The sequence below is a fragment of the Vidua macroura genome, chromosome 3, assembly GCF_024509145.1.
Source record: "Vidua macroura isolate BioBank_ID:100142 chromosome 3, ASM2450914v1, whole genome shotgun sequence".
NCBI classification, from domain to species: Eukaryota; Metazoa; Chordata; class Aves; order Passeriformes; family Viduidae; genus Vidua; species Vidua macroura.
In genome coordinates, this window is record NC_071573.1 from 81,417,774 (window position 1) to 81,430,370 (window position 12,597).

Below are 12,597 nucleotides of genomic sequence, written 5' to 3' on the forward strand. Positions count from 1 at the left end.
GGGTGTGTGTGAATCTATCTGTACGAAAGACAACTCTTATTTTTTCCTGACTTCTTGTAACTTTGGGAATCTCATTCCATTAGTTCATGGCTGTGAACATGATTTCTTGCTATTACTTCAGTCCAAGAACCTCTCACTAGAGTCCAATCTTTATATACCTTGGAAGTTCTGTGTCTATCAGTCAGTCCACTATGGTGACAGAAGAAAAGGTAAAAGGGAACTAATGTGGTAATTAAGTGTTTTTAAGGAATGCATTCTTAAATTTTTCCTTCTCTGTTTTTGTGATGTCATAGCCAAGAATCACAAGATCCTCTGCAGTTATACGTAGAACATATAATTGTAGTCAGTTCTGGCACTCTTTGTCCAATAAAATTAAAGTCCGGATCAAAAGACCTCAGCTTTCTTTGGCCAAATTTGCATGCTTAAAAATATGCTAGCTTTAATGATTTAGTGTAATAATGAAGCATGATGCATGTCATCACCAACTAGCCATGGAAAGTTAATGTCACTGGGCTGAACTATTTTAGTCTCTTTTATGGGTAATACAATGTATTTTACATTACAAAGTCTGTTATCATTATCAGCTCAATGTTGTGTAACGTTTGAGGTCTACCCCATTAGGTTTCTTATTTCTGAATGTAAACTGGGAAGAATTTCAGTTCCAGAAAAAAAGCCAAACTCTTGCTATGGCATTGGAGCAAAAGTCTGCCTAGTCCAGTATACTGTTTCTTATTGTGGCCAACACACATTGCTGAAGAAAGACAAACATGACCTTTTCAATATTTTTTCTCAAACTCCATTCATTTGTGGCTGAGGGACTTTTGAATCAGAGCTTAAAAATCTTCAGTACTATGAACATAAGTACTGTTAGCCAATTCTTTTCACTTGGAAGATTTTTACTATGGAAAGATTCTCTGTTGAAATGTTATTATTTTTCAACCCGAAGTTCAAAAACAAAACCATGCATCCTTAATATTTTAAAGTTTGTTTTTTTTTTTTTAAGTAAAGTAGTTACAAGTTTACACCATCTCTTTTCATTTTCTAGCTCTGAAAGATTTCCATCATGGGATGTCAGAAGAATGGGAAAAAATAGAAGTGAAGCAGTGGTCTTAATTAGTCTGTTTACATTCTGTGGCAAAACAGAGAGAGAGAGATGACAATAAAGGGGACAAAATGAGAAAATATCTAAATTTGTACATATTGAACATAAGGAGAAACAGAAAACATTTGACTTTTCAGATCTATTTCTGATCTATCTTTCCATACAATACTATTAACAAGTGACAAGAAAAAGTATTTGAACATTTTTTCTGGGAGAGATTCTATTTTTAACCAATTGTAGTAATGACTTTCTCTAGCCATCTGAATATGTCTATTAAAATATTAATTGAGAAATTCAAGATTTCCTGCCTTTAAAATTCAGTAGCTAATATAATGTTAAACACATGAATTTTAAATTTCCGTGTATTTGTAATACACTTCAGAACATTGCATATGCTTGATATGATTGAATAAACTGTTGGAAATGCACTGGCACAATATACATCCTGCAAACGCCTTCAGAAAAATTTGTTGGATGGTTTCTTTGTTTCATTAGGGTCTCCCTGTGTCATATTCAGGGCAAAAATGCCCTATAGGGCATAAAATGGCTTTCTGAATGGCTTTCCCTTCTCTGGGTGCAGCCAGCCTCTAGACAAAATGGGGCACAGACATAGAACATTTTGAAAGGAGTACTAGTTTGAGAGTGAACCATATATACCTGCAATTTATTGCATGAATATTGATGGCAGCAGAAACGAACAGACTGCTCTGACTCACATTTGGGACCGAACAGTCACAGCCTACAGCCAGACTAAGACTCTCAGTCTCCATATTCTTTTTTTCTACTATTCATACCCACAAAAGAGCAAGGTAAAAGAAGTAATTGGAAAAACCGGCTTCCTGTTGTGTATAACCTCAAGGCATTATGGACACACAGATACAGAGGTTCCCCTAAGTGGAAGAAATGTATCACTGGAAACACAGAAGAGTGGGGAAAAGATGGCAGTGTCACAGCCTGCAATGGAGCCGATGCAGGATAACATATCAAAGGTGTTCTTGCTGAGCATTTCCTGCTTGAAGAGATTTATGACATGAAATTAGATCCAGGATGGCAAGAGTTGTTTCTTTTATGACGAGGTTAAAACATTCTGAAGTTTGGGATGCTAATACCAAGTATATAAACATGACACTTGAAAATTAATGTGCTGCTGGGGAAAATGGCTGGGAAGCAGTTGTTAAGATAGTTAAATTATCTTTGGGTCACATTGAAAAAAAAATGCACTGAAGTTTTCAGTGCTGTATATGGTTTACTGTTTCTCATATAGATGTTGCTGATGGTAGTTGTTTACCATAACTGACAATTGATCACACTGGGCATGGAGGTCATGGCTGCATTTAAGCTGGACTAAATTATACTAAGCTATGAGTGCTTTCTTGAATGGAAATCAGCTTCAGTATTTAATAGTAATTTTAATGTGAAAAAGAAAGTTTTTAATATTTGCAAAACTGCAGGGGCATGACTTATTACATTTATATATTCCTATTCAGATGAATGGGAGCTGCCGAACACCTTGGCATTTTTGAAGCTGTAAGTAAAACTTTTTTTTCTTTTTTTTTTTTTTTTTTAATTTACCAATCTACAGTGACAGAAAGTAGTTTTTTCCCCTTTTTTAGTACTTTCAGTATTTTATTTATTCCTTTCAATCAACATATTCTTTCTGACATGCTTAGACAAACTGCTGCAATCCAGGAAACAGAGCCAGGCAAGGTGGTAGGAGAACCAAAAAAGGACAGGATAAATTCATTTGTTCTTTACTGTGTTTTTGAATGAAAGTGAAAAAGTATTAGGAAGATCATAGTTTATTGCTTACTTATAGTAATGGTAGATTTTCTACATGCCATGAATGCTAAATCTCTAGTCAGTTGGCATTTTGTCCATCATTTAGTATCAGTATGAAAAATGCCTTCACTTTGCCAATCTTATGTTGCCAAGTCACAGTTCAGAGCTGCATGAGAACAAAGGCAAAGTCAATTGCTGGAAAAGTATGAGAGAAAAAAAGACTGGCCTCAGATAAGATTTCATTTAATGCTGCTAGAACATCTACTGCTGGCTAGATCTGTTTCAAAATCCTGTATTATTATCACTCTTCCTTCAGGGAACAGTATTTTAGCATACCTTGAATCCAGTGGAGCCACCCAATGGAAAACTAACTGTATAATGATGGAACATTGCTTATTTATATATCTGCCCTGGATGGCGTGTGGTTATATTTCAAAAGTGTTGGCCAGTGTAGAAAATGAGCCTGTGTAAGTAGAGAGGGAAAAAACATTTGAAAAGCTATCACAAAATACTAGGACCAGCATTTTAACCAAGTGTGCATGAGACAAATGATGTTGTAAAGTTTTGAAAGCCACAGGTAATGTGACACTCTGCAGATGTTTTTAATGGGTGTAGAAGCTCTGTAGAAATGTTTTTGTCTGATTACAAAATTACTTATGTTGCAGGCTCAGAATTAAATTCAGATAGGATAAGTAATTCCCAGGTTTTATTGTTGTCATTTACACTGGCAATATTACCTGTTATGGCCAGAACAATCATTTTGTTATCTCAAATATTTTCAGGTTTTTCAAAAGAATTTTAACTCATTTCTTCCTCAGTTTAAGTCCTTTGTTTGTTTTCCTCAGGTTAATTGATAGTAGGCTAATGATTAATCCATCAGCATGTGAATTCAGATTCTGTCTGACGATTAATTGTTTCATTCAGAAAAAAACAACACTTCAGCAAATCCTAACCTTGTTGTGGTTCCAGGCATTTCATTCATTGTAAGTAACTAAATTCTCAAGTCAGGGCACTTTGTAGGGCTTCTAACTATTTCCTTACTACAGAGACATTCTTGTCCTCAATATTCACAGTAGGTATTTCTACAAGGTAAATATATACTGTTTGCAGACTCCTGGTAAGTAGAACAGCACTACTCAAAAAATAAAGGTTCTAGATATAATATCAAAATATCTCCCTTGGGAATAGGGAAAAAATACAATTAGCAATTTTTGTTATTAATTTTTTCTACTCAGTCTATAAGGAAAAAATTATATTTATGCTTATTAAATCTCAAGTCTTGCCTTGACAAATATAATCTTAAAGAAGGTTTATTAATTGCTCAGGCAATGCCTTTAACAGTGAAACATGAATGGGGAGAATGTATCCCATAATTACTTTTCCATGGTAGCTTCTTCTTGAAAGAAAACTAAAAGTGCTGTAATTATTTAATCTAAAAATAAAGTTAATTTGTAAAAAGCAATACTGAGTGTGTAAAAAGGTCAAATGTTGAGCTTCAAAATAAAAGAGAGCTAAATTTGTCAAGGTGTGTGCTAATTGTATGTGAGAGAAGTCTTTAGTTGGATGGGGAAGAGAACTAGTTTTTCATTCAATTAATTAAAAAAATAACCTTATGTCAAAACTTGGACTAGATTTGAACAAATCATATTTTTTTCATTTAGATTATATTTGCTATATTTGACTTTTTAAAGCTGAGATGTCAAGAGAATTTTGATAGGAGTATTTTTAGTTTGTTAAGGCTACAATTGACATTCTGTATCTCAGTGGTTATCTTGTTTACCTGCAATAATAAAACATTTCTTGTTCTGGAACTCTAACCTCTCTTATATTTATACACTAAGGCTCATTTATATTTTTGACTAATACAAAACCACTTTCTCATGGATCTATGCTGCCTCTGTAAATGAGCATGGGCCCATGTATATAACTCCAGCCTGTGGGGAAGAGGGGAGATTTGTAGGAGAAAGCCTTTGCATGTGGCTTTCTTAGGCTGTAACCTCAGCCATTACACAGAATCTTTTTTTTTTTTTTTACTAACCATTTCCTCTCTGGCAGTGACATTTGCCCTGCTGAGACTGGTCATGTTGTGTAATATGGAAATGTTTTTTTGTGTCGATAAGTTATATTGGACTGTTGCACATGCTGTCAGACAGCATTGGCAATCAAGGAGCCATTCAGACTCTGTAAATTTTAAACTAATCAGAACTTTTCATTATATTCAAAATTCAAAATTCATCACTTATGTTGGCTTCTTTTGTTTTCTATACTGGTTGCTCCTTATCCGCCTGCTGTAGCTATTTTCATTTCTTTTGCATATGAGATTGCTTTGACTGTGTTAATACGATGAGACCTGCTATTTTTATAGGAACAGAGTATATTTTTTTCTTTTTTCTTTTTCCATAATATTATATAAAGCACCTGACAGCTTAAGAATCCCAGAGATGTATTACATGGAACTGAAGTAAAAGTCTGCCTTTGTTGAAACGGGCAGAAATTATTTTAGGTGCAATGCTAAGTGCATTATAGAATATATTATTTTGTTTATGAGATAGTCTTTGTAAAATCATAATAATGTGAAAATAGGTAAAAACATTATTTTTCAACAGATTAGATGACTTGTTTTCTGTTTCTTTTTGAAAAGTTAACATCTTTGAGCATTTTCCATTTTTGATGAGGCAGTTTTTATCATGTTCATTTTTGCTAAAGTAACATTTCTTCAACCTCAGATACAGTTCCTATTACAGTGATGATAAGCTTAATTATAGAACGGGAATAACTCTGCTGGGTCAGAACAAATTTAAAATTACAAAAGCTGCTTGACTAAGTTTCAATGCTGATTCTACAAACAGCTCCATATGTTACATTTCTGTTCCTAGCCGAGTCCCAGGAAGAGAGCTGCACTCCAAACTGGGCACTGTCTATACAGAGACAGAAAGAAAATCAGCCCTGTACTAGCATTTGTATAAACTGAAATATTTCTACTTGCCCGTTATTCAGTGTAAGAGTAATAAAAATACAGATCCTTGGAATAAGGCAGTGCTTATTTCTCAACACCTTGAGATAATTTTAATTTATGAAAGCAGGTAATGAATAAAAAAGAATTACAGGTACTGTTTTTTTAAAGAAACCATCCTGCATTTTTCCTCTGGAAGGCACTGATTCCATTCAAGCAGAGTTAGTGCTGAGTTCTTTTAACCCATTCATCTTCCTTACTAGTTCCTCACTCCATTTCTGGACTTTTCTGGGATCCTGGTTAAAGTTACTCACTAGATTGCATCTCAGATCATACACCATCTTAATAATGATGATATTCTTTTTGGTACTTTGGTATCCAAATTGTATCTACAACTTCCATGGCTCTCTGATACTCTCCTTCTGGACAAAGTAGCCCTACAGCTGTTGAAAAGCTTCTCTGATAATGAGTAGAGCATCCCAGAGATGTCCAAGGCTTTTCTTTAACTCACCATAAAGAGTGGCCTCCAGACAGTGTAGCAGATCTATTTAGTGTTAATGTTTCACAGTAATCATCAGATTTATGAACTCAGCTGAATCAGGTTTTTTTTAGTATCATCATTTCTTACAGGACAGCTTCAAAACTTACATTTTGAACAAGCTGACTGTTACAAACTTCTGTAGGCTTCCCCACCCCCCCTTTTTTTTCATTTTTATCTAAGTCCTTCAGAAGGAGAATTGGGATTTATGTGTTTATCTTGCTTTAGAGAATTTAAATGTTGCTATCATTTGGCAAGGGGGCTAGATCTAATGGGAGACAAAAAATATTCTGAGGTAAAATGGCTTGTGAAAGGGGTCATGTCTGTAGTGCTTTGAGTCAGCCCCATTTGCTTAGCAGCATGTAGGAAGTCTGACTAGCACTGGTATATATGATTATTTTATAAGCTGCATATAGGTAAGTCTGAACTATGCACAAACACTATAAATGTCTACTACTGCATGTACAGCACTACAGATATGGTAAAAAAGGACCAATTAGATACATTACAGAGTCACAAACCTGAACTTTTTCCAGCAGCTGTAGTTTTATGGGGAGGCTGTCATGTGCCCCAGGAGACAAAGGAATGCCTTCCTCTCCTTGTGCAAGGGGCACAATGGGCAGCTGTTGATAGCCTGGTTTCCTCATTGAGAGGCATTAACATTTTCAGCACTCCTCTCACAGTATGAGATGCACTGGTAGCATTCTCTCTTGCACTCAGAGAAGAAATTACCTCCCCACCAGCTTTTCAGGTGCATGAAGCAAATGCCTAGCATTTCAGCTATATTGTTGTAGGCACTGCTGTACCTGCTGTGCCAGGTAAGTGTGCAATAGAATGAATTACTGCTGTTTGCTAGAGTGACTGAGCACTCTGTTGAAGGTAACAGGATGACATTTGTTCATATGCTTTCAGGAAAAAACTCCTTAAAACATTCTAATGGACTTTCTTTCATTACATAGCTAGCTACATTTTAGGATCTGAGAAAAGCAATTTGAGATGAAGTGCATGAGGTCACACTGGATTTTTTTCTGCTTTCTTGACTGATAGGACAATAATAGTTTTGTTTATCTTTTGTCCTAGCAGCTGGTAATTCCTATTGTCCTTTCATCTCTAGATTGTTTTTCCTTCTGCAGGACAGATTGGAAGCACAGACCTAATCTTCTGCTACTTTATATCCTATGCAGCCACTTACAGGTGTGTGTATAGTTCACCTTACCAAAATGACAATGCTTTACAGAGACATAAATTAGAGGATACAAACAGTGAAAGCAATTTAAAGAGCAAGGCAGGAGATAATCAAGTCCCAAGGAGACAGAGAAACTATGTTTAAGTCTTATGCCATCTGGACACAACTTTTTGTGAGTGCTTATGAGTTTAAAATATCTGTAGGTGCTGAGGCATCTGAAGGTTCAGCGACATATGCCATTTTTATGCGATGAGCAGCTGAGTCCCTGATCAGAGATTTACTAGTTGTTAAAGGGAGATACTCCTTTAAAGACTGCAGCAGACAAATTAAGCTTCTTAGTTTTCAAAAGCTGCTTTTATAGAAGAAATTGTCTGTATTTTCTTCCCCTTCAGCTTGTCCTTTGCATAAAGCTATGCTGGCTTTGGTGTTTGGCTATGTGCAAGACATGGCAAATGCTGCTGTGCAAGGGTAGTGCCTGTACTGGTAATACAGAGCTCTTTGTTGGGCAGAGCTGAGAAAAATCTGGCTGTAATCTTTCAGGCTGAAAAAGACTGAATACAAAGCTTTAAGTCATATAAAAGCAGGCTGCAGAAAGAAAAGGACCCTGAGGAGGGCTTGTAACAGCAATGTCCTTACAGAGTAACCAGTGAATCATCACACTGACTACATGATATCATTAAATCCCTCCTATTTAGTCCTGTTTACTGCAGAAATTGTGTTTTGTGTCTCATCCCTTTCACAGATGTGCAATACCAGTCACTTAAAAATTTCTTAATGGGTCTCTTACCTCAGAATACCACCTCTGAGTATCTTTTCTCCAGCCTTGTTTTTCTGTGCTTTGGTGAAAGGATAGCATAATGCCATGTAGTATAAAACATGCCTGCATTGGTAAGAAGATCATAAAGATTTTGTTGTGCTGCCATATAGCTGGGACAAGACACACAACAGAGACATTGCTGCAAACTCTTTACTAAGGCAACGAAAAGACAGACAAAAATAATTTTTCACAGGTTGGTTCTTTAAGGATATTCTTGAATTATAGGGAAAAACAGGCTCCTTCATTGCTTCTTTGCCTTTTCTTTTTGCTTGGGAGCTGAACCAAGTCTACTTAATGAGCTTTGGCATGAAAAATGATCTTTGTTTCTTTCTTTCTATTATTTTCTATAAAAATAGAGCTGAGAGAGCAAGGAAGACTACCTGAAATACAAATGGGTATGTTCAGAGAGAAATGAGCAGTTTCCTCAAGATAAAGCAAATGTCAGGGCACAGTGGGGCTGGGGACTGGAGTGGCAGGGTCTCTCCTGTGGCTCACAAGGTCTCCTAGCCAGGGATCCCATCACCACAGCCAGGCAGCAGGGCAAGCCCTTGGGGTTTTCTTAACCAAGTAATTGGTGAGTAAACTGATACCCAGCAGCTATAGCTGAGAGTTGCTTCCAGTCCTTCTTCCTTTTAAAATCCATTTTAATCTGTGATTTTTTTTTTTAAACATAGTCTTTTCGTGTACTATTTAGCAGGACAAGATGTCTGTACTCTTGCCAGTCCCTATTCCATTTACACTCTCATTATGTGAAGTAATGAGAGCTAATTAGTAATCTAGTATTATCTAGTAATACCAGAGCTAGTATGGTGAGCCAACCTGGAGCTTCACAGGGATTTTGAAGTATTTCCCCACACACCTTGGAAATGTTACATACCTCTGCTAAAACATCCATTTGCAGTCTGGGCACTATTATGCTATTATTCCAGTGGATTGCTGATAAGAAAGATGTTATAATTGTGCTGTGAGCTGTGTAACAGATGGTGGTGTATTCCACATTTTCTTTCTTTTTGCATAGCTGGCCCACAAGTTTCCTGCCTCTCCATCCTGTCCTCTGTCATACACATTTATTGCCATGTCTCTGCTGCTCTGTCGGGCTCAAGCAGGTTTGTGAGGCTCTTCTGAAAACAAGATCTGGTCTATTTTGGATTAAAAAGAGGAATACTTTTGAAATCCACATCACTTCAGTGTAGATCTTGTGATGTGGGACTACATTATCATCACTGATCTGAGATGATACTTACTGGTTTAGTAAAAACTTAATTCAATCCTCTACATAATCTGCCCTGAAAAGTTTATTCTGTTAAAAAAAAAAAAATTAAAAACAGCAAGCAGCAAGCTGATAAGGCTGTTTTACAAGAAGTAGCAGCCACATGTGCTGCAAGCAGTTTACTGCTGACCAAACTCTTAAGCAGAAACAGCTAGGGAAGATGTATGCATGGTAAAAATTACTTTTAAAAATGAAGAATGAATGAATGAATGTTTTTGCATTTTTAACATAATTTTGAATTTCAAATACTGCAGGTTTTAATTCATTTTTCAAAGTACTGAACATTCACTGAATTGCCACTTCTAGATTCTAAGCACAAGTCTTTTATTTCACTTCCAAATGATGTCAATTTAAAACACTTCCATGTTTGATCAAAAGAGAATCAGAATTACTGCAGAGTGTCACTCTTTCCCAGTTGATGCTTCAGGTCAGTCTCCCTTTTCTGCTAGCCCATCCAAGCCTAGAAATGGTCCTGCTGCCTGCAAGTACCTTGGGCAGGAGTTGAATAATATTTAATACAAGGATAGCTTTTCAGGTAACTACAAAACCAAATAAATGTGGGACCATGTGAACACATTCTGGGTCAGGAGAACTGCACATGATTAAGGAATAACTTCTGTTTCCAAGATGTGGCAATAGGATTGCAAGTTTGCTTTAGTCCCAATCAAACAGCTGCATGGAGTCCTCCTACTCCATATTGTACCTTCAGAGTAATGAGAAACCTTGTATTTTGTTCATTATTGGATAAAGAAGGTGAAAGAATGGTCCAGCTTATCAGTGCCTTTTTTTTTTTTTTTCTCCTGGTTGTTGGTTATTAGCTGTCTTTTGCATGAGAAAGAATAGAAGTTTTTCAGCTCAATGAAGAAAGCATATATATTCCCAGATAAGAGGACTGGCAAAACTAGGGAAGAACTAACAATTTTTCTTGGCCAAATGAAATAGAAATTTCACATGCCAACTTCTCTCCCAAGTTTTGATTCTGTAATGTTTGAGTAGGCTTGCAAGTAGCTAACAGAATTTCATTCTGTCTCTAAATAGTACCATAACTATTTAAACAGCTAAATATAACATGAATCATTTACTGGCAGTAGTCTGAAAATATGTTTCCCTGGTTCTACTTCAGGAGAGTATACCATTTTCACTAGAAATTTTAGTTTCTTAGACTGTATTTCCCCTTCACGTTTTAAGAATAAAGCTATCCAAAATACTGCTTAGAAATATATCTTGCCATTCTTGTCATTTATTTTTGGATAAGCGGCATCAAAGACCAAACGTGTCTCGACAGTGACATCTAGTGGCACAATACGTGCGATGCCCTTGAGAGAGCTGCAACCTCTTCACACTGATTCATGTTTGGTCCACAGATTTGTACCTCGGGAGCTCTCCCTGCGGGCGGCTTGAAGGCTTCTTCCAGCCAGAATAGATGACGAATATATCCAGGAGTTTGCAGTCCTGGAGGTGATGTTGTTCTGGGCGAAGAGGTCCATGCCTTTACTTGCTAGGAAAGATTTGCCCTTTGCACATCTGAAAAGATTTCCTGTGTAAAGAAAGTTTTAAGGGAGATTGGTATCTTCTGAGAAAGTATTTAAGCAAGTCTGACACAGCAAGTCAAACTACAAGAGCAGAAGGTCTATGAATTTGTGCTGGGGAACTGCAGAAGAATGTACCATCAGAGCTAACAGAACTATTTAACCTGGGTACATTAAAAGAAAAGGAAGGAAAAAAAATCACTTTTTTCTTCCTGTTTCTAAATAGGTTCACTTTATTTATGTTTGTGCTACTGTACTTATGGTGTGTCCACCACTTTGCAAAACCCCAGCCTACTGTCATGAAGATGTGGCTCATCACCTTGAGTCACTCTCTGGGACATGAGATGTACCTTCCCAGTCAGAAGAAGAGAGAGGCATATCCTACAGCCAGCCATGATTATCTACAGTGATGTCATCTATATGTAATCCTCGACTGCCCAGCACTGAAGAGTTTAGAATGAATGTAAGAATAGGAGCTGGCTTGATTCTTGAGAACAAACTTTTACAAAAATGACATACAGGTATGAGTGCAGTGAGATACACTACAATTGTATTTGGACTCCCATTTTTGGAGGTCTTAGTCCCGGGGCATGGAGCCAGGTAGTTGAATTTACTGTTCATTTGGGAAGGAAAGCAGGAGAGAATTGAATGTTTTTTTTGTAGTGTTGTTGTTCAATCCATGCTGTCTCAGAGACATTAATGATCTTTTGGGCTACAGTACTACTAAAACACCCCTTTGTACCTGCAGGGTTGTACTGGATGTTCACACTGCATAATCAATGCTAGAAGAAGAGACAGAAAGCTATTTCCTACCTGGGAATAAACAAAATTAAAAACGAATCAGAAACAATTACATCAAACTTGGTATTACTATATTAAAACTTAGAAATCAGCATGGTGTATGAAATCCATCAAATCTTGTGTATCCTCTTTGTGAAACTAGAGCAAATAATAAGAGTTTATGATTTTCATTTATGCTCATTACAATGGCAGAAACGCTTAACTTCTGCTATTAGGATTCTTAGCAGAAACTCAATTATATCAAAGTTACTAGACAATGTTGAAAACTATTAATAAAAAATTCCTTAAAGGTGTTAATTGGAAAAAAATTCTATATGTTTTCTGATATATTCTGTCTGAAATGCAATGTATTTATGTATAATCTATTTACAGTGGGCCTAAATGATAGCTGGGTAGGTTGGAGTTATCTGTGAGAAGAAAAATGAACATTTGCAGTTTCCCTGCATTTTGGCACATGTTGGACCTCTTGGAGTGAGTCCAGAGGAGGGCCATGAAGACAATCAGAGGCCTGGGGCACCTCTCCTCTGTTCACAACCTGAGAGAGTTTGTACTGTTCAGCCTGGAGAAGAGAAAGCTCCAAGAAGACCTCATAGTAGCCTTGCAGTACCTAAAGAGGCCGATG